Raw genomic sequence first — 24,190 nt, forward strand, 5'->3', positions numbered from 1 at the left:
TGCGGTGGGTCATTGGTTGCTGCGGTGGGTCATTGGTTGCTGCGGTGGGTCATTGGTTGCTGCGGTGGGTCATTGGTTGCTGCGGTGGGTCATTGGTTGCTGCGGTGGGTCATTGGTTGCTGCGGTGGGTCATTGGTTGCTGCGGTGGGTCATTGGTTGCTGCGGTGGGTCATTGGTTGCTGCGGTGGGTCATTGGTTGCTGCGGTGGGTCATTGGTTGCTGCGGTGGGTCATTGGTTGCTGCGGTGGGTCATTGGTTGCTGCGGTGGGTCATTGGTTGCTGCGGTGGGTCATTGCTTGCTGCGGTGTGTCATTCGTTGCTGCGGTGTGCCATTGGTTGCTGCGGTGTGCCATTGGTTGCTGCGGTGTGCTATTGGTTGCTGCGGTGTTTTATTGGTTGCTGCGGTGTTTTATTGGTTGCTGCGGTGTGTCATTGGTTGCTGCGGTGTGTCATTGGTTGCTGCGGTGTTTTATTGGTTGCTGCGGTGTGTTACTGGTTGCTGCGGTGTGTTACTGGTTGCTGCGGTGTGTTACTGGTTGCTGCGGTGTGTTACTGGTTGCTGCGGTGTGCTATTGGTTGCTGCGGTGTGCTATTGGTTGCTGCGGTGTGCTATTGGTTGCTGCGGTGTGCTATTGGCTGCTGCGGTGTGCTATTGGCTGCTGCGGTGTGCTATTGGCTGCTGCGGTGTGCTATTGGCTGCTGCGGTGTGCTATTGGCTGCTGCGGTGTGCTATTGGTTGCTGCGGTGTGCTATTGGTTGCTGCGGTGTGCTATTGGTTGCTGCGGTGTGTTATTGGTTGCTGCGGTGTGTTATTGGTTGCTGCGGTGTATTATAGGTTGCTGCGGTGTGTTATTGGTTGCTGCGGTGTATTATTGGTTGCTGCGGTGTATTATTGGTTGCTGCGGTGTGTTATTGGTTGCTCTGTGTGTTATTGGTTGCTGCGGTGTGTCATTGGTTGCTGCGGTGTATCATTGGTTGCTGCGGTGTGTCATTGGTTGCTGCGGTGTATCATTGGTTGCTGCGGTGTATCATTGGTTGCTGCGGTGTATCATTGGTTGCTGCGGTGTGTCATTGGTTGCTGCGGTGTGTCATTGGTTGCTTCGGTGTGTCATTGGTTGCTGCGGTGTGTCATTGGTTGCTGCGGTGTGTCATTGGTTGCTGCGGTGTATTATTGGTTGCTGCGGTGGGCGCCTTTTACTTACTCCGCTTATGGCGCAGTTGTCCTAATGGCTTCTCATGCGCTCCACTATATTTATCGCTTTTATTACATCATACTATTGCTCTCATTCAATTAACGGTCTGTCCGGCGCACGCTTACAGACCTGTAATGACACAAGATGATGGTGTATTAAACCACGCCGCTATCGCACACCTTTCAGCTCGCTCTGCGGTTTTTATACGACTGCTCAGAAATGCTTTTTTTTTTTTTATTCTGCAAAAGCAAATTAAACTCTTCTTATCTTTACTGGGCACAATTTACTGTACGATTCCCATTACAGCGCCCACAAATCTCACATGCTGAATAGCAGTCAGGCTTCCGGTTATCACTCCGCGCCATTCTGAGAAATGCTGAATATCGCAGGAGGAGGACCCGCCAGTGATAGTGCTGCCGCGAGCGCAACCCAAGTGCTGGAGTTTACAAGAGGCGTCAGCATTTCTTATAATCTACCACATACATACGGATTCTGGTACACATGTATATACAAATATATAATAGGGCTGATATATCCAATGGATGGGCCATCAATGTCTTTCACTGGAATACCATTTGTCTGCCACCTGTCCCAGATCTGGTGGGACAGTCCTGGATGTTGCCCCGCAGGGGTGGACATACGGCCTTTGCAGTCAGGAATGGCATAAAATTAATAAAAAAACAACATATAGTTGCCTCTTTGACTCCCTTGTAACTCTAACCTGGGTGGCGTGATCACAGACTATCTAGCAGGTGATTGCTAGGACCAATCACTAGCCTCAGCTGAAACAACTGGGGATTGGCTGCAATAATCATGTGACATGATTGCATTACTCAAAAGGGAGTTGAAGATTGGGAAGATGCAGACAGGAGTTGCCGGGTGAGAAAAGGTTTGCAGATGTTTTTTATTTTACTAAATAAAAGGGCCATTATTAAGGAGGGCAGTATTATGACGGGGGTAATACAATGGCATTACAACTGAGCAGGGGCATTATTACTGTGAGAGGATTACTGAGGGACACTATTACTGTGAGGTGCTCACTGAGGGGCACTATTACTATGAGGAGCTCACTGAGGGGCACTATTACGATGAGGAAGCCACTGAGGGGCACTATTTCTATGTGGAGGTCACTGTGGGGCACTATTACTGTGAGGAGGTCACTGTGGGGCACTATTACTGTGAGGAGGTCACTGAGGGGCACCATTACTGTGAGGAGGTCACTGAGGGGCACTATTACTGTGAGGAGGTCACTGTGGGGCACTATTACTGTGAGGGAGTCACTGAGGGGCACTATTACTGTGAGGAGGTCACTGAGGGGCACTATTACTGTGAGGAGGTCACTGTGGGGCACTATTACTGTGAGGGAGTCACTGAGGGGCACTATTACTGTGAGGAGGTCACTGAGGGACACTATTACTGTGAGGAGGTCACTGAGGGACACTATTACTGTGAGGAGGTCACTGAGGGACACTATTACTGTGAGGAGGTCACTGTGGGACACTATTACTGTGAGGAGGTCACTGTGGGACACTATTACTGTGAGGAGGTCACTGTGGGACACTATTACTGTGAGGAGGTCACTGAGGGGCACTACTACTGTGAGGGGGTCACATAGGGGCACTATTACTGTGAGGAGGTCACTGAGGGGCACTATTACTGTGAGGAGGTCACTGAGGGGCACTATTACTGTGAGGGGGTCACTGAGGGGCACTATTATTGTGAGGGGGTTACTGAGGGACACTATTACTGTGAGGGGGTCACTGAGGGGCACTATTACTATGAGGAGGTCACTGAGGGGCACTATTACTGTGAGGAGGTCACTGAGGGGCACTATTACTGTGAGGGGGTCACTGAGGGGCACTATTACTGTGAGGGAGTCACTGAGGGACACTATTACTGTGAGGAGGTCACTGTGGGACACTATTACTGTGAGGAGGTCACTGAGGGGCACTATTACTGTGAGGGGGTCACATAGGGGCACTATTACTGTGAGGAGGTCACTGAGGGGCACTATTACTGTGAGGGGGTCACATAGGGACACTATTACTGTGAGGAGGTCACTGTGGGGCACTATTACTGTGAGGAGGTCACTGTGGGGCACTATTACTGTGAGGAGGTCACTGAGGGGCACTATTACTGTGAAGAGGTCACTGAGGGGCACTATTACTGTGAGGAGGTCACTGAGGGGCACTATTACTGTGAGGAGGTCACTGAGGGGCACTATTGCTGTGAGGAGGTCACTGAAGGGGCACTATTACTGTGAGGAGGTCACTGAGGGACACTATTACTGTGAGGAGGTCACTGAGGGGCACCATTACTGTGAGGAGGTCACTGACCGGCACTATTACTATGAAAGGATCACTAAGGGGCACTATTACTGTGAGGAGGTCACTGAGGGGCACCATTACTGTGAGGAGGTCACTGACCGGCACTATTACTATGAAAGGATCACTGAGGGGCACTATTACTGTGAGGGGGTCACTGAGGGGCACTATTGCTGTGAGGAGGTCACTGAAGGGGCACTATTATTGTGAGGAGGTCACTTAGGGGTACTGTTACTGTGAAGAGGTCACTGAGGGGCACTATTACTGTGAGGAGGTCACTGAGGGGCACTATTACTGTGAGGAGGTCACTGAGGGGCACTATTACTTTGAGGGGGGTCACTGAGGGGCACTATTACTGTGTGGGGGTCATTGAGGGGCACTATTACTGTGAGGGGGTCACTGAGGGACACTATTACTGTGAGGAGGTCACTGAGGGGTACTGTTACTGTGAAGAGGTCACTGAGGGGCACTATTACTGTGAGGAGGTCACTGAGGGGCACTATTACTGTGAGGAGGTCACTGAGGGGCACTATTACTTTGAGGGGGGTCACTGAGGGGCACTATTACTGTGTGGGGGTCATTGAGGGGCACTATTACTGTGAGGGGGTCACTGAGGGGCACTATTACTTTGAGGGGGGTCACTGAGGGGCATTATTACTGTGAGGGGGTCACTAAGGGGCATTATTACTGTGAGGAGGTCACTGAGGGGCACTATTGCTGTGAGGAGGTCACTGAAGGGGCACTATTACTGTGAGGAGGTCACTGAGGGGCACTATTACTGTGAGGAGGTCACTGAGGGGCACCATTACTGTGAGGAGGTCACTGACCGGCACTATTACTATGAAAGGATCACTAAGGAGCACTATTACTGTGAGGAGGTCACTGAGGGGCACTATTACTGTGAGGGGATCACTGAGGGGCACTATTACTGTGTGGGGGTCACTGAGGGGCACTATTGCTGTGAGGAGGTCACTGAAGGGGCACTATTACTGTGAGGAGGTCACTGAGGGGTACTGTTACTGTGAGGTCACTTAGGGGCACTATTACTGTGAGGGGGTCACATAGGGGCATTATTACTGTGAGGGGGTCACATAGGGGAACTATTACTGTGAGGAGGTCACTGTGGGACACTATTACTGTGAGGAGGTCACTGAGGGACACTATTACTGTGAGGAGGTCACTGAGGGGTACTGTTACTGTTAGGTCACTTAGGGGCACTATTACTGTGAGGGGGTCACTAAGGGGCATTATTACTGTGAGGAGGTCACTGAGGGGCACTATTGCTGTGAGGAGGTCACTGAAGGGGCACTATTACTGTGAGGAGGTCACTGAGGGGCACTATTACTGTGAGGAGGTCACTGAGGGGCACCATTACTGTGAGGAGGTAACTGAGGGGCACTATTACTATGAAAGGATCACTAAGGGGCACTATTACTGTGAGGAGGTCACTGAGGGGCACTATTACTGTGAGGGGATCACTGAGGGGCACTATTACTGTGAGGGGGTCACATAGGGGCACTATTACTGTGAGGGGAATCCTTACAAGATATGTTGAATCAGCACTCCAGGGGTTAATTATACATAAAACAGCACTTTATTCCTCAATGGTAAAACATAGCTGCAACGTTTCGATCCTACACACACAGAATCTTTGTCAAGCATGAAGCAGCATACCAACCCCCCTAGTTAAATACCCCCACATATAACACACAAAACCAATCAAAATTCCAGGGTAGGTTCACACCCATCCCACAAAGGTAGTCATAGGGCCAGGACCATGCTTAGTGCAGCTGGAGAATAAACATCAACAAACGAGCAGCAAAGATAAAGTTAAAAAGAGGTGTCGACACATACAGGTATACGTACCTAAACTTATGTTAGCATTCATACTAAACCAAAGCGCAGCCGCGTCTTGTCTACCAATCAGAAGGATGCCCATACCCTCAATTGACCTAAGGGACCCACTGCGCATGCGCTAACGTCATCATATTAATGGGAAACTGACCATAACCCAAACGGACTCAGAAGCGCTACTGCGCATGCGCTAATGACGCAGCGCGGCGGCCATATTGTAGGGAATTAAGCATTGGCCCAAACGGACTCAAAAAGATCACTGAGCATGCGCTGGTAACGCAGCCCAGCGGCCATACTGTGAGGGGTTTACATTTGCCCTTACGGGCTCAAAGAAACTACTGTGCATGCGCCGATGCCGTAGCACAGCGATCATATTGTGGGGAAGTTTACATGCACTCAAATGGACTAATAGATTAGCATGTCTGGATTACTATGAGGGGGTCACTGAGGGGCACTATTACTGTGAGGAGGTCACTGAGGGGCACTATTGCTGTGAGGGGGTCATTGAGGGGCACTATTACTGTGAGAAGGTTACTGAGGGGCACTATTACTGTGAGGTGGTCACTGAGGGGCACTATTACTGTAAGGGGGTCACTGAGGGGCACTATTGCTGTGAGGAGGTCACTGAGGGGCATTATTGCTGTGAGGAGGTCACTGAGGGGCACTATAACTGTGAGGATGTCACTGAGGGACACTATTAATGTGAGGGGATCACTGAAGGGCACTATTACTGTGAGGAGGTTACTGAGGGGCACTATTACTGTGAGGATGTCACTGAGGGGCACTATTACTGTGAGGAGGTCACTGAGGGGCACTATTACTATGAGGAGGTCACTGAGGGGCAGTATTACTGTGAGAAGGTTACTGAGGGGCACTATTACTGTGAGGAGGTCACTGAGGGGCACTATTACTGTGAGGTGGTCACTGAGGGGCACTATTGCTGTGAGGAGGTCACTGAGGGGCACTATTACTGTGAGGGGGTCACTGAGGGGCACTATTACTGTGAGGAAGTCATTAAGGGGCACTATTAATGTAAGGGAGTCACTGAGGAGCACTATTACTGTGAGGGGGTCACTGAGGGGCATTATTGCTGTGAGGAGGTCACTGAGGGGCACTATAACTGTGAGAGGGTCACTGAGGGGCACTTTTACTGTGAGGAGGTCACGAAGGGGCACTATTACTGTGAGGAGGTCACTGAGGGGCACTATTACTGTGAGGAGGCCACTGAGGGGCACTATTACTGTGAGGAGGTCACTGAAGGGCACTATTACTATGAAGGGATCACAGTAGGCCATTATTACTGTGAGGGGGTCACTGAGGGGCGCTATTACGGTGAGGGGATCACTGAGGGACACTATTACTGTGAGGAGGTCACTGAGGGCACTAGTACTATGAAGGGATCACAGTAGGCTATTATTACTGTGAGGGGGTCACTGAGGGGCACTATAACTGTGAGAGGGTCACTGAGGGTCACTGTTACTGTGAGGAGGTCACTGAGGGGCACTATTACTATGAAGGGATCACAGTAGGCCATTATTACTGTGAGGGGGTCACTGAGGGGCACTATTACTGTGAGGAGGTCACTGAGGGGCACTATTACTGTGAGGAGGTCATTGAGGGGCACTATTAATGTGAGGATGTCACTGAGGGGCACTATTACTGTGAGGAGGTTACTGAGGGGCACTATTACTGTGAGGATGTCACTGAGGGGCACTATTACTGTGAGGAGGTCACTGAGGGGCACTATTACTATGAGGAGGTCACTGAGGGGCAGTATTACTGTGAGAAGGTTACTGAGGGGCACTATTACTGTGAGGAGGTCACTGAGGGGCACTATTACTGTGAGGTGGTCACTGAGGGGCACTATTGCTGTGAGGAGGTCACTGAGGGGCACTATTACTGTGAGGGGGTCACTGAGGGGCACTAATACTGTGAGGAAGTCATTAAGGGGCACTATTAATGTAAGGGAGTCACTGAGGAGCACTATTACTGTGAGGGGGTCACTGAGGGGCATTATTGCTGTGAGGAGGTCACTGAGGGGCACTATAACTGTGAGAGGGTCACTGAGGGGCACTATTACTGTGAGGAGGTCACTAAGGGGCACTATTACTGTGAGGAGGTCACTGAGGGGCACTATTACTGTGAGGAGGCCACTGAGGGGCACTATTACTGTGAGGAGGTCACTGAAGGGCACTATTACTATGAAGGGATCACAGTAGGCCATTATTACTGTGAGGGGGTCACTGAGAGGCGCTATTACGGTGAGGGGATCACTGAAGGGACACTATTACTGTGAGGAGGTCACTGAGGGCACTATTACTATGAAGGGATCACAGTAGGCTATTATTACTGTGAGGGGGTCACTGAGGGGCACTATAACTGTGAGAGGGTCACTGAGGGTCACTGTTACTGTGAGGAGGTCACTGAGGGGCACTATTACTATGAAGGGATCACAGTAGGCCATTATTACTGTGAGGGGGTCACTGAGGGGCACTATTACTGTGAGGAGGTCACTGAGGGGCACTATTACTGTGAGGAGGTCATTGAGGGGCACTATTAATGTGAGGATGTCACTGAGGGGCACTATTACTGTGAGGGGGTCACTGAGGGACACTATTACTGTGAGGAGGTCATTGAGGGGCAAAATTACTATGAGGAGGTCACTGAGGGGCACTATTACTGTGAGGAGATCACTGAGGGGCACTATTACTGTGAGGGGGTCACTGAGCGGCACTATTAGGTTGAGGAGGTTACTGAGGGGCACTATTACCATGAAAGGGTCAGTGGGAACACTATTACTGTGGGAGGACAGAAAATGCATAGCTAAGTGTAAGAGGGGGCTAACGTAAAAAAAGCCTATTGCCACTATCCACCATTGCACTTGTGAATCTTTTCATTGCTCAATAGTTGGTACTTAATACTGTGGCTTTGTAGAAGATCTGAAGCTCTGTATCAGAGAAGTGCTTTACGTATGTTCAGAAAACCCTTTGAACGCCCGAGTCAGGGGTCAGAATGTCTTATTTTCCTCCCTTGGGCATTAGACAGACTTGCACACCATCTTAGAGGGTCTCGGCACTTGGCAGATGATCTAGAAGTCATCCTTATAATCTTTTATTTACTTGTGACACTTTTAGCATTAATATTGACAAGGCTGTAAAAGAATTTCTCCTCTGAGTTGGGAATATTTATGGAGAGTGAGAGTCGGCCAAAGAAACAGCCCTAACGGCAAGCGATTGGCTCTGAGCCACCATATCTGGCATTGTTTGCCCCAAGGGACCCTGATGAAGTCTTTTCTTTGGGGCCCCTTGGCTCTTTGTATACCACTGGCCACCTACATCTGCCCAGCCATCCATTCATTAGACTCTGCGGACGGTGAGAATAAACTTCAGCAAAGTCTATATAGAGCAGCTCTGGCAACCCATGTAATCGTGTGCGGAGCTACTGGAAATGCCCGGACTGATGGTAACTATTCAGGACGTTTCATTGAACGCGACCCTCCTACCTGGCGGATGGCTTTAATTACAAGCAATGCAGGACTTATCCACGTGAACTTTTCTATTTGAAGACTCGCCTTGTATATTGTACTTGTGAATACCCACAATGCACTGCTGCTTTTTGAGCTTTATGTTGCAAGAATAAAAGCTATTATCTACAATCCATACATGTACAGCAGTCGTACTACATATAAGGCAACGCTGAGCGCTCGTTGTTAGTAGTTATAAATGCTCTGTGCTCTGTTGGAACAATATATTTTTGAGCCCCCGAGCAAAATAGTTGAGGGGAGGAGTGGAGGCGCCCAACTTCTATAAAGATAAAAAGACGTTTAATACGGTACTAAATAATACCGCTACACAGTACCCACACAGTCCAGAGACTACAACTAGTAAGTACACAATATACATAATACTACCATACACAGCCCCTATTGGACAGACCATCAGGAGATTTGGCCTCTAATACCACCTCTACGCTGATGACACCCAGTTATACACCTCCCGTGACATCAGAGCGCCACCGACTGTCTGTCCGCTGTCGCTAACACTATGTCCTCTCTCTACCTAAAACTAAATCTCTCTAAAACTGAACATAGTGGCCCTAGTGTTGTGTCCCCTATAGTAGACGAAGTATTAATTGTTATCCACATATTACTAATAGTTACCCCCCCATAGTGGCCTGCCCCAGTAGTAATAGTGATCGCCATAGTGTCCCCAGTAGTAATTGTGACCTTTATAGTAGCTCTAGCAGTAATAGTAACCCCCATAGTGGCCCCAGTGTTATGTCTCCTATAGTAGATGAAGTAGTAATTGTTATACGCATAGTGGCCCCAGTGTTAAGTGTCCCCCATAGTGGCCGAGTACTAATAATAACCTCTATTGTGGCCCCAGTAGTAATAGTGATCCTATAGTGGCCCCAGTGTTAAGTGTCCCCCATAGTGGCCCAGTACTAATAATAACCTCTATTGTGGCCCCAGTAGTAATAGTGATCCTATAGTGGCCCCAGTGTTAAGTGTCCCCCATAGTGGCCCAGTACTAATAATAACCTCTATTGTGGCCCCAGTAGTAATAGTGATCCTATAGTGGCCCCAGTGTTAAGTGTCCCCCATAGTGGCCCAGTACTAATAATAACCTCTATTGTGGCCCCAGTAGTAATAGTGATCCCATAGTGGCCCCAGTGTTAAGTGTACCCTATAGTGGCCCAGTACTAATAATTACCCCTATTGTGGCCCCAGTAGTAATAGTGACCCTCATAGTGGCCCCAGTAGTAATAGTGATCCCATAGTGGCCCCAGTGTTGTGTCCCCCATAGTGGACCTCCCGCCAGGCAGCAACCCAACAAATATTGAACTCACTCCTTCTGCAGCTCCCGTTCCACCTCCGCCGTTGTAATCTGTCTGTGGCCCCTGACCTCTCCCCCAGCATCCGCTCTTCCAGCAGGAGCGCAGACACCGAGGGGGAAGGGTCATGGATCACAGACGGAGTACTACAGTGGAGCAGTAATAATAACCTCTATTGTGGCCCCAGTAGTAATAGTGATCCTATAGTGGCCCCAGTGTTAAGTGTCCCCCATAGTGGCCCAGTACTAATAATAACCTCTATTGTGGCCCCAGTAGTAATAGTGATCCTATAGTGGCCCCAGTGTTAAGTGTCCCCCATAGTGGCCCAGTACTAATAATAACCTCTATTGTGGCCCCAGTAGTAATAGTGATCCCATAGTGGCCCCAGTGTTAAGTGTACCCTATAGTGGCCCAGTACTAATAATTACCCCTATTGTGGCCCCAGTAATAATAGTGACCCTCATAGTGGCCCCAGTAGTAATAGTGATCCCATAGTGGCCCCAGTGTTAAGTGTCCCCCATAGTGGACCTCCCACCAGGCAGCAACCCAACAAATATTGAACTCACTCCTTCTGCAGCTCCCGTTCCACCTCCGCCGTTGTAATCTGTCTGTGGCCCCTGACCTCTCCCCCAGCATCCGCTCTTCCAGCAGGAGCGCAGACACCGAGGGGGAAGGGTCATGGATCACAGACGGAGTACTACAGTGGAGCAGCGGAGTGAAACAAAGTAGAGTTGGACTGTAAAGTGATGCGAGGCTCGTCAATGCCGGCCACTTCTAATCTCCACACAAGACATCATTATAAGGCGTGGAGCAGAACGGTGTCATTATCAGGTGACAAGTTGCAGTCGCTGAATTGACTGCTCACACAATCGCACTGACCAATGAGGCGATGATTGCAGCCTTGTGTCTCATCATCGTTATTATTGACTCCGCAACCCAATTAGCACGGACTCCATGACATCTCCTGGCTGCTGACTAATTTCTGTTCTGCCAGATACGATCAGGATGTTCCTTGTGATCTGCCCTCTCAGTCCTGAACTGAAGCTTCTCCGAGTCTGCGATTCAATTATGCAGAAATTTATGTATCTACTTGAGAATGAGATAAGCCGCGCACCATTACAGACGGGCGAGTACGGCGCAGCCGGCTGACTTCTGAGGAAGCCCAAAGATTCTCTATCTTTCTATTTTTCTTCTTTGTTCTTTTTTCTTTCTTTTTCATCCTCCTTCTCTCTTCTTCATTATTTCTCTTCCTTCCTTCATCTGTCGTTTCTTTCTTTTTCTTCCATCTTTTTCATTCTTTCTTTTTTTTCTTGATTTCTCATCCTTACCTCTTCCTCCTTCTTCCATCTTTGTCTTTCTTCCTTCTTTGGTCTTTCTCTCTTTTTTCGTTTTACGTCATATTCCTTTTCCCTCCTTCTTCCTATGTCCTCCTTCATCTTTCTTTCTTCCTTCCTTCCTTCCCTTCTTCCTTCCTTCCTATTCTTTTATTATTTTTTCTTTCATTCATTCTTTCTTTCTTTCTTTCTTTCTTCCTTCCTTTCTTCCTTCCTTTCTTCCTTCCTTTCTTCCTTCCTTCCTTTCTTCCTTCCTTTCTTCCTTCCTTTCTTCCTTCCTTTCTTCCTTCCTTCCTTCCTTCCCTTCTTCCTTCCTTCCTATTCTTTTATTATTTTTTCTTTCTTTCTTTCTTTCTTTCTTTCTTTCTTTCTTTCTTTCTTCCTTCCTTCCTTCCTTTCTTCCTTCCTTTCTTCCTTCCTTTCTTCCTTCCTTTCTTCCTTCCTTTCTTCCTTCCTTTCTTCCTTCCTTCCTTTCTTCCTTCCTTTCTTCCTTCCTTTCTTCCTTCCTTACTTTCTTCCTTACTTTCTTCCTTCCTTCCTTTCTTCCTTCCTTCCTTTCTTCCTTCCTTCCTTTCTTCCTTCCTTCCTTTCTTCCTTCCTTTCTTCCTTCCTTCCTTTCTTCCTTCCTTCCTTCCTTCCCTTCTTCCTTCCTTCCTATTCTTTTATTATTTTTTCTTTCATTCTTTCTTTTTTCTCCTTCCTTCCTTCTGTTTTCTTTTCCTTGCTTCCTTCCTTCCTTTCTTTTCCTTTCTTTCTATTCTTTTATTTTTTCTTTCATTCTTTCTTTTTTCTCCTTCCTTTCTTCTTTCTTATTCATTCTTTTCTTCCTTTCTCTTCTTTTTTCTTCTTCCATGATCTTCCTTTTTTCTTTCTTTGCTTTCTTTCTTCCTCCTCCTTCCATCTACTTCCTTCTTCTTACTTCTCCTTCCTTCTTTCTCTTTCTTCCTCCTTCTTCCATCTACTTCCTCCTTACTTCTCCTTCCTTCTTTCTCTTTCTTCCTCCTATCGTCCTCTTCCTTCTTTTTTATTGTAACTTTTCCCCATAACTCAGGCAGTGAAGCATCGCCCCCATACGCTGCGATACAAAGATTTGCTAACCGGGTTACATTTACAGCTCAAATACATGAACAGAATTAGACTCCAGTACTTCCAACAATCAGCTTCAGTGCCGATGTCATGTCTTGTATATCCCATATTTTTGAAAGTTGGTACCGCAATGTTCAGCATTTATATATAACAACTATAACCTATCAACGACTGTATCAATAAAGGAAGATTCTCAGAGTGCGTCTTGCCGGCACCCGAATCTTTACAAGCAGGTAGGTACTCAGTAAGGACAATGCTCGCTCATCTCTAGTCTTCGCGCATCTTCTTTGGCTCTGTATCAATTAACTTTGTGCTATATCATATCAAGATCTGAAGTTTCTATTTGTCTCCTGGGTATATCATCCTCTATGCGGTTTACTATATTGCTTTATGTTATTTTTGGTTTTCCCGGTTCGCCCCCGCTTCAATATAGTAGTAAGACGTATTACTGAATGGGCGCATGGATTCCATAATCTCATCTGAATCTAGGAACCTTTTTATAAAAACTTGCAATTTCTTAAAAACATTTGGTGCTGGGAATCCTGCCGCCTCTCTGACTCCAATCTTTCCATTTTTAGAAGATATTTTAGCTGCTGCAATATATTTGATACCATCAGGGAGGGGGAAGGTATTGGGGGGGGGGGGGGGGGGGGTCTGCAACCGTTTTGCAGTTTCTTTCTTTAACTGTAGTTTTTCTTCTTGTTCTTCCTTCTTTCTTCTGTAGAGGCGTCTCTAATTGGAATCCTATCTGGTCGGTATTTTTAATGTTATTTAGTAATTTAGTTTTCTTCAATTCCATCCATTAGCAGATAAAACCAAATCTACCTCCGCGTTAAGTCAAATTGACCCGTTTCACCCCAGAGATATTCATCTGCGTCTGGATTTCGTACTGACTTTGTAAATGATCTGACCTGGGCGAAATTAATTAGATGATGTAAAACAATCCCTTTTACACAAATTAATTAATTCAGCCTGCTAATTCAATCAGAAAATCAGTAGGAATACAAGAGCAGGCGCCGATCTCCCGGATGAACCGGGTCAGGTTGACATCTCTCCTACGCAGGAATCTTCTGCGTCGTCCATCATTACTGGGTTCGGCGCTAATTAGAACTCGGCACAAAATACAATTTGTCTCCATAAACTGAAGATATCGCATAGAAGATCATGAATTATGGGTATGAAGAATCGGAGATCGAGGGCAGAACAAGACGTGCCGGGCCCAGAGCAAACCTTTGGGTTACCCAAGACTTTATCAACGCCATGTAAAAATGAGGGTGTGCAAATCCATCAGCTACCCAGGGAAGCCTGCAGGACCTATACGCCTCCTCCTGCCACAAGGAGGAGCATTGCTTCCCCAGGCCAATGAGGGTGAGGGCACACATGCTGGCCTTCTTATCATCATCAGATCACGGCGTCCAACGATGCACTTTGTCCCACATGCTACAAAAATAAGCTGCCCACCATATATACCTCCAGATACTACAGCTGCAATCCAGACTATTCACCTCACTATTACAAATCAGATTTATTGGCCAAATTCAAAAACTTTCAGCTGATTGCAGAAAACCAATCACACAAACACAATTTAACCCTTTCGTGACCTCCAATGCACCTTTTTTACAGACGTCACTTTTGGGCTTTAAACCTGCACATATGTACGTCTTTTTAAGGCAGTGGATTGTCTGACTACTGACAGCCCGGCTCCTGCTCCAATCACTAGGAATGGAGAAACTTTACATCCTGGCAGTTTAACCCCTTACATGCCAAAATCAATAGCAACTGCAGCATGTAAGATGATATGGAAAAGGGCTCTTCTGATCATTTATTGACACCCCACAATGCGATCATATTAGTACCAATGGATTCCCCTGATAGCCAGAAGCCTGACATGTAACTCGGCCTATTAGACCCTGCTTTGGCAGAGTCTACTAGGCTGCTGTCGTAGGCACTGCAGAATGCACTACATAAGTAATGCAGTGTACTATTCTAGAGATTGATAGGTTGCATCTTCAAGTTCCTTTCAAGGACTAAAAAATACTGACAAAAAAGTTCAAAAAAGTTTAGTTTACAAAAAAAAATCCAGTGAAAAGAGATATATTTATTTTTCCCCACAAAAACCCTATTAAAATGGATAAAATACCATTTTTTTAAGCAGCACATAATCAGTATTACTGCACCCAGACAATAAAAAATATTTTGTCATTTATCTCACATGGTGAAAGCGGTAAAAAATAATGCTGAGGGGGGGGGGGGGGTGACTTGGTGCCAATGTAAACGGCTGACTGACTGTAGAGCTCCTGGATCTCCAGGGCTCTAAAGCGACTCCAAAGCATCTATTCAACATCTGAACACACCTACTTCCTAACCATCGAGGATGCTGTGGAGAGAAAACGACCTTCATCCAAGCCAGAGAAGATGATCAGTTTCTTCTTCTCTCATTCTGCGGTGTGAGACCAAAATGGTGCGTCCAGAAGCTGAAGCGGAAGTTTCCTTGCTTTCGAGCCTGCAGAGCGCTCATCTGAACGTGCAAAATCTGAAAAGTCGGGGCGAGGATCCAGCTCCGAACCATTGGTTGATGAAGGCTTTCAACAAAACCTCCCAAATTCGCTAGATAACCCAAAAGAAAATCCCACGAATGCCGGGCGAGAGCTCCCAAAACAACTGACAATCATCAACTCACCAACCGCATAACGGATGTGGCCTCTTCTCCTTCGGCCAGCCCAGCGATACAGAGGCAAAGGATGAGCTCCCCAAGAGGACAACCAGCTGTAAGGGTGAGTGACCAAACCTCTTCTAAAGCTTTATCAACCACCATCACGGGTGTTTTTGATGATATTCCGGTCAATGACATATGAGTGATGGATACCGCCATGAAAGTGATGCTGAAAGCCTTACAACTTTCCTTCCAATCTAACTTTGCTCAACTTATTCAATCCCTTAACTCGGCAATCGCTGAAGCAGCAAGTAGAATTACCCATATGGAGGCTAAAATGGCAGAATTTGCATCATTGCACAAGAATCTAATAGACTCGCTCTACAACTTGGAATCGGAACTTGAGAAACTTTGAAGTAAAGTGGCGAACCTGGAGGAAAGTTCATGCTGCAATAATATCCAGTTCAGAAGGGTCCCAGAGACAGTTCTTGCTTCTAAATTGATGCATTATTTACAAAAAAACCTCATGAAATGCTGCTATCAGGTTGTTTCTTGCAGGATCTTATAATCGAAAGAGCACACAGACTCCCCCGTGCCAAACATCAGGCGGGCAAAATACCCAGAGATGTCTTTGCCCGAATTCACTTCTTCCAATGTTAAGGAAAAGCTATTGGAGGTGGCTAATAAAATAGGCCTATAACCTATTAACACTGTCTCTGTTCACGGATTTGTCTTCAGCAACTGTGGCGTAAAGATGTCAACTGCTCCCAATCACCACGACACTTAGAGACGATACAATTGTAACCACATGGGGATGGAACTAATAACCCACAACAACATTCCTTCGGTTATCAAATAGCTGGATGAAGGAATTGACCTTTTGGAACAATGGAACGTGGACGTTTCCCTGCCCACCAGAGACCCCAGACAAACCAGTCAACATCGGCTCGAGGAGTGGCACGCCGCGATGTCTCACAAACAAGTTTGTTAACTGTTAACCCTTTGCAATTCAATTTTGGATTCAGAGTTTCCTAGGGGGCTTTCTCTTTCTGCCATTAAACACTGGTGCCATCTGCTGGCTAGAGCCAGTACTGCGGTATAGGACATGCTGGTGAGGCCCCCTGACAACAGAGCGGCCAGTAAAATACAGTAAGAATACCCTGCCGGACGTCTTCCAACATCGGAGCTGTACAGCCTTCAAACAGAATGTCTTCAGACTTCAGACAGTGGATTGGAAATGGTTAAATCAGCGCTGCTGATACGACTTAAAGGGGTTGTCCCGCGCCAAAACGTTTTTTTGTTTTTTTTGCATAGGCCCCCCATTCAGCGCAGGACAAACCCAAGGGATTTGTTGAAATAAAAAAAAAAATTTACTTACCCGAATCCCCTCTCTGCAACTACTTCCTTCTTTTCCTCCAAGATGGCCGCCGGGATCTTCACCCACAATGCACCGCAGGTCTTCTCCCATGGTGCACTGTGGGCTCTGTGCAGTCCATTGCCGATTCCAGCCTCCTGATTGGCTGGAATCGGCACACGTGACAGGGCGGAGCTGCGCGATGACACGTGAAGGGGGGTGGAGCCAGAACGCCGCTCGTGCCCGGACCGACCAGAAGGGAGAAGACCCTTCTGCGCAAGCGCGTCTAATCAGCGATTAGACGCTGAAATTAGACGGCACCATGGAGACGGGGATGCCAGCGCAGGGAAGGTGAGTATATAACTTCTGTATGGCTCATATTTAATGCACGATGTATATTACAAAGTGCATTAATATGGCCATACAGAAGTGTATAACCCCACTTGCTGCCGCGGGACAACCCCTTTAATGACTCAATCAAAATGCGGCTACATCAGAGAACTTTTACCCCCAAATAAGGGACTCCGCCCCCGAGGAGCGGCTACATCCTTCTACCCATTCACAAGTTTGTAAAGGACTGTTTACTGTTGCTGGTAAGTAGTCTTGTTCTTCCTTTCCTCTCTCCCGGAGCCAACAACGGCACAAGAACACGGCTCTGACGATGACATCCTTGTACTGCTTTTACTACAAACGACTCCACATAAATATACTTTTTCTATTCCTCGTTAATTATGATGATTAAGTTAGTAGCATTAAATATTAAGGGCTTCATAGCCTAAAAAATGTGCATTTATGTGGGAAAATGTTACAAAGTTATCCCTGGATATATTTTGTGCACCAGAAACACACATAATATCAAAAGACGCCTTTCGCATAAACATCCTCGATATCCTGCGATTCTTCAGTCTCAATTTACTACTAAATCAGGAGGTGTTCTAATTGCGATAAAAAACTCTGCGGCGTTTCGGTTTATCCAAGAGATAATAGACCCACAAGGCAGATTTGTTATAATCGTCTGCTCTATAAACAACAGGATCGGCACGCTGGCTTCACTCTACGCCGCTAACAAAAAGCAGAGAAGTTTCACGCATAAAATGTTACATTTCCTTTCGAAATATAAACATTTGTGTCTATTTCAATGCAGCATCTGACAACACTGAAAGGAACTCTAAATTGCGCAACCAAGCCCAATTTCAGGAAGACACGTGGTGGAAGGAAGAACTGTTCGATGATTGGCGAGTCATGCACAGCTCTGAGAGGGATTAATCCTTCCACTCAAGTGTCCATAATAGTTCTTCAAGGATCAATACATTAATACTAGATAGGAGTCTACTACTCTCCCAAGAATCGACAAGCGACACGATCACTGGGTCCTCCCATGCTGCTAGCTCATTGACTCCAGCTGAACAATACAACAAACCACCAACGTATATCTGGCGTAGCAATGAGTTTATTATTACAGATGGAACATAGAAACAACTTAGAGAGTGACTTAAAGGGCTACTTCACCCGTAACACATCCCCCAATGTGAACCCACATATCTTACGGAACGCCCAGAGGCGTAACTTGAAGCTTCTGGGCCCCAATGCAAAACCTGTAACAGGGCCCCCAACTATAATGCTTTATTCATACTACTAGGCTTTCTATATGGAGAAGTTAGGCCTTATGGGCCCCCTAAGGCTTCTGGGCCCGGGGGCAACCGCATCCCCTGCATCCTCTATAGTTACGCCCATGGGAACGCCCACCATGCATACATGAGTTTCCTTTAGTAGAACAGGCCGAAACTTTAAAAACATAGAACTAAACCCCTTAAGGATTTACTTGATAAAATAAAGACCCCCAAAACCAATAGAATCAGACACCCCAACAGGCGGAAGATCTTTCAATACAGACATAAGCTTCAAAGTCACCTACTGCAAAATTGTGAAAGGAGACTAAGATTAGAGCCCAATACGATTCGCAACATAACAAATCTGGAAAGCTGCTGGCATTCCGTCATAAAGCCCAACATTTCAAATCACGGATCCCATATCTAATTGACCAGAACAACAAAGGAAGACTCACAAATCCTATAGATAGAGCAAATCGCTTTTGAGGCTATTACTTGGCTTTGTACAATCTTAAAGACGGCCTTTTATGTTTCCAAGCGCCATATACCAAATTCAAAAATTTCTGCAGAATATTAACCTTTCTGCTTTCTCTTGACTCACCAATCACAATAACAGAAGTGCTTAAACATATCAACCCCCTACCAGTTGGTAAATATACGGCTATGCCAACGAGTTACGGCTCTTGCAATGTGACAATGAAAATCGCTTGGTCCTTAAGGCACAAAATAGGTTGGTCACTAAGGGGTTAAATAGCGCAACACAACTAATATAACAAGCAGTTTCTCCAAACGCACCACAAGATGCCACTTTTAGTGACTCCTGCAGTCTCAGAATTACTCACCTCTTCATGACGAGGGTCCTTGGTACTTAGTGGAGCACCTTTTGCTGTTCTGACCTGCTGCAGACGTGATCCATCACCAGACTGCAGCTTCAAGACGTCTTACCTTGTTCCTCATGGACAATGGCCTCCAGGTCACTGACATTCTTGGGTTTGTGTGCTGCAGCCGCCTTCTTCACATCCCACCACAGATTTACTATTGGGTTCAAATCAGGAGACTGTGATAGCCCCTCCAGGATCTTCCAGGAGGACTTCTGATCCAAACCTTGGTGGACTATGACGTCTTCTTGGATCATTTTCCAGTTGGATGGTTGAATGACGGCCAAGCTTCAGCGTCCTGACAGAAGGCATCATGGCAAAATCCGTAGAGGGGTTTAAGAGGGGCTAGATACCTTTCTGGAGCACTATGATATTACAGGATATAGACATTAAATATCGAGCGGGGTTGTTGATCCGCGTTTGGAGTCAGGTGGGAACTATCAAAACCTTGATCCAGGGATTATTCTGACTACCATTATGGAGTTGGGAAAGAATATTTTCCCCCAAATGGCTAATTGGCTTCTGCCTCATTGTTTTGTTTTTTTTTGCTTTCCTCTGGATCAACAAGAGGGGATGGAAACAGGCTGAACTGGATGGACATGGTCTGAACAGGCTGAACTGGATGGACATGGTCTGAACAGGCTGAACTGGATGGACATGGTCTGAACTGGATGGACATGGTCTGAACTGGATGGACATGGTCTGAACTGGATGGACATGGTCTGAACAGGCTGAGCTGGATGGACATGGTCTGAACAGGCTGAGCTGGATGGACATGGTCTGAACAGGCTGAGCTGGATGGACATGGTCTGAACAGGCTGAGCTGGATGGACATGGTCTGAACAGGCTGAGCTGGATGGACATGGTCTGAACAGGCTGAGCTGGATGGACATGGTCTGAACAGGCTGAGCTGGATGGACATGGTCTGAACAGGCTGAGCTGGATGGACATGGTCTGAACAGGCTGAGCTGGATGGACATGGTCTGAACAGGCTGAGCTGGATGGACATGGTCTGAACAGGCTGAGCTGGATGGACATGGTCTGAACAGGCTGAGCTGGATGGACATGGTCTGAACAGGCTGAGCTGGATGGACATGGTCTGAACAGGCTGAGCTGGATGGACATGGTCTGAACAGGCTGAGCTGGATGGACATGGTCTGAACAGGCTGAGCTGGATGGACATGGTCTGAACAGGCTGAGCTGGATGGACATGGTCTGAACAGGCTGAGCTGGATGGACATGGTCTGAACAGGCTGAGCTGGATGGACATGGTCTGAACAGGCTGAGCTGGATGGACATGGCCTGAACAGGCTGAACTGGATGGACATGGTCTGAACAGGCTGAACTGGATGGACATGGTCTGAACAGGCTGAACTGGATGGACATGGTCTGAACAGGCTGAACTGGATGGACATGGTCTGAACAGGCTGAACTGGATGGACATGGTCTGAACAGGCTGAACTGGATGGACATGGTCTGAACAGGCTGAACTGGATGGACATGGTCTGAACAGGCTGAACTGGATGGACATTGTCTCCCTTCAGCCTAACACACTATGTACTATGTTTTCTTCTGGGATTTCTCGATACTTGATGGACTCCATCATCCCCTCCACAGGCTGCAGGTTTCCAGCCCCAGATCATCAGCGAGCCGCCGCCATGCTTCACTTTAGGCATGTGGTCCTTATCAGCGTCTGCTTCATTCTTTCTCTTCCAGATATACCGCTGATTCAGAGGCCCCAAAAGGTTCCGTTTTTTTTTGCCGCCACACAGAACAAAATCCCAAAACGTCTGTAGCTTATATATATAGTTTTGAGCATATTGTAGGCGACTTTTCTTCTGCTTTTGGGTTGGTAGAGGTGACATCTTAGAGTTATCTTCCAGCCTGTAACTCTGAACCTGCACACTCCTTCCAGCTGTATCTCCAGGAACATTCAGCACCTTTGTATCTTTTTGTATCCTTTTCTTTGTTTGTACAAGACAGTGAGTTCTTCTATAATGGTTTGGACTCCTCTCTCGACTTATTCATATTTCTAACATGCAATCAAATGTCACAGTCTGTAAAGGCCAAGCCAGTCCAGGTATTCAATGTGCTTTATCTCAAGCACACCTAATGTAAAAGAAGGAAGCCTTTGATTAGTGGCATCAGGTGTGCTTGAGATAAATCCTGATTTGCTTATGTGTGCCCTAATTAGGCGTTCTATTCAGGGGGTCAATAATTCTGAGACTGCAGTCATTAAAAGTGACATTTTGTGGTAAATTTGGAGAAACCGCTTGTTATATCAGTTTTGTTGAGTTATTTAAATATTTTTTTTTTTCTGAAAGTTTGTAAATTGGGGAAACAAACCTAATTTGCAGTGGCAGGAATAATTTTAATCTTAACGCTATGTTGCTATATGTGCTCGATATATGATATTATGTACATCAAACTCCAAAATTAATTCTGATTCCAGATCATTGAAAGGCGTTTACCACCAAAGACATTTATCCTCTTTCCACAGAGTAAATGGCTGATTGCTAGGCTCTGGGACTGATCTCTGTAACTCCGACCACTGGGACCCCTAGCAATGATGAAATCTGTGCACTCCTAATGTTCCATGCCATGCTTAACCAACACTCCATTCACATCTATGGGAAGGAGGAACATTGCCGAGTGCATCGCTCTCCACCTGCCCCATACAAGTAAATTGAGTGGTCGTCACACATACGCATGACCGCTCCATTCACATGGGGCATCGGGGTGCACAGATTTCAGCACCTCTGATCGTCCCAGTGGTCGGAGCCGCTACAATCAGACATGTATCCCTTATCTTGTAGATGGGGCTAACTATCTTTAGTAGTAAAATCCTTTAAAGCGCTTGTACCACATTGCAAGTTATTCCCTATTCACACGATACGGAATAACTTGCTGATCGGTGGGGGTCTCACTGCCGAGATCTCCACCCATACTGGGAATGGGTCAACTCCTCACTGCAGGGAGTGCAGTAATCCCATAGCCAGGATGGGAGACAAAGGACCCCCGATCTTAAGATCAATGGGAGTCTTAGCAGTGAAACCCCCATCAATCAGCAAGTTATCCGCTATCCTGCAAATAGGGGATAACTTGTAATTGTGGTACAAGGCCTTTAATGCAGACCCCATACAAGACCACCTCCATTGATTCATCACTTCTTGGTACTGGGCTCTCTTCTCTTTAATGCAAACTGACACTGACTGTAATGGCACAAAGTGGGGAAGAGGACTGTGAAGCAAGGGGCATAAAGTAATACTGGGGTTTTCTTATAAGGAATTTGGACCTATGGAAGAACCGAGCCAGTGACTACTACCTCTACACCCTCTTTAGTTGCCCCCTTGAGCAGTCTGGTGGCTACGTTAGTCGTTATGCAACTTTCTTCAAGAAGTGTATGGTAGAGAGATTGAAGTTAGAAGTGAAGAAATGTGTAGCAGGGCACATTTGGCATCCAGGAGTCTGGAAAAGCAGTGTGAGGACCTGTAATTGCAGCCATATTGGGTTTGAGGAAGATGGCAGTTTTTCACAGTAGTAAGTGCCCTTTAAATTTTCATAATGCTGCTGTAAGCAGGGAGCCCAGATTTGGGTGTGTGCTGTAATAAGTTCTGCTACTTTCCTATAGTTATTTAATCTGGATGGTATAAGGGCGACCCCTACTGGTCATCACACATTACTGCAGTTTTTGTTCCCTATGGAGTGCTTTATGTGACATCCAATTGGCTGCAGAGGTCAAATGGGAGATCTGGGGGGCTTGAGAGTATTGAGAGCTGCAAGCCGGAGAGCAATTCTAGTGGTACTGAGTCGTAAAAGAAACTGCATCACTGAGAGAGAGAGCTGCCAAAGGAGTGAGGAGTCAGCCTGGGGAGCCATGTGAGGCGTGTCCTGGAGAATCTGTGCCTATTAGAGAGGGACAGTGGCACAAGAAAGGAGGCAGCCAGTGTTTGAGAAGCGCAGCTCCGTAATGTACCAGAACCGACGTCATTGAGAGAACAAAGTTACAGGGACTTCGGCTGGATAGACTTCTACAAAGGATTCACATCGTCTTGCAGATCTGCTAATTGGGATACGCCCAACAGACATCCAAAGACACGTCACTTACATTATAGTACCCAACATGTTGGAGATACGTAAGTGAGGTTGGTCCTCAGGAAAAGGCCCAACATGTGTACATGGGTAGTTACTTAAAAGCAGGCCTGCTGGTTATAATACACAAGCTCGAGCCGACACCAGTGGACACATATTCATCCACTGGACTCGGACCAGTTATTGGACAACAGAGTGAAGCAGACTCTTAGAGCCGGTCAGGTTGTCTGATGTTTGTGTATAACCACATATTACGTATCTATTACCGGAGGCTTCTACGCCAACTTCATCTCCAAGGTTATTAACATAAATAGATATTTTAGTAAGCCCGTGTCCGCATCGTACGCTGATGACTGAGTCGCCCGCTCCTACCGCCACACCACATCGGCCTTCCGGGGAGTCAGCTCGGGTTTCCGAGGTTTGAGGCGAGATCACGGAATACAATCTTTCACAAAAAGATATAATGTGTAATAAAACCCTTAATGAACTGTTACTAAAATTAGCCCAGAACAACATGTTTACGAGCGAAGAGAACAGCCGCTTAAATCTGTTTTGTTTAGATGATAATTACTTTATACGTAAAAGTTTAAAGAGCAAATCCGGCGAACTTCTTGTATAGGATGCAATTAAGAACGTGCGGCTCAGGCCTCCTCCCCCACCAGCCTGGTAGCCATGGGGTTGGCAAATACAACCATGGCTGGAGTCTGCCACGGGCACAGAAAGAACTGTGCCGATGTTATATGCAACACATTGGCAGTATAATGCATGCATGGTATGGCGGTATTATTATAAAGGGAACCCGTCACATCCTATAACCCCATAAGTTGTGTACAGTGTATTATAGTGCCCGAATACTACCACTTTAACATAATACTGCCATACAATACATAAACAATACCAACATACAGTGATGAAACAAACAACCCTGGATTTGATGTGGGTTCTGTGTAAAATCCGCAGCTAAATTCATATTCTAGAG

At 46.7% G+C, this 24,190-nt stretch overlaps 1 protein-coding gene across 3 annotated transcripts in view; it reads left to right on the forward strand.

Moving 5' to 3' along the window:
* NELL1 (neural EGFL like 1) overlaps positions 1-24,190 on the forward strand; it is a 674,819-nt gene that overhangs the window by 272,025 nt on the left and 378,604 nt on the right. The window lies entirely within an intron of this gene.

This window comes from Eleutherodactylus coqui, chromosome 11, assembly GCF_035609145.1.
Source record: "Eleutherodactylus coqui strain aEleCoq1 chromosome 11, aEleCoq1.hap1, whole genome shotgun sequence".
Classification (NCBI taxonomy): domain Eukaryota; kingdom Metazoa; phylum Chordata; class Amphibia; order Anura; family Eleutherodactylidae; genus Eleutherodactylus; species Eleutherodactylus coqui.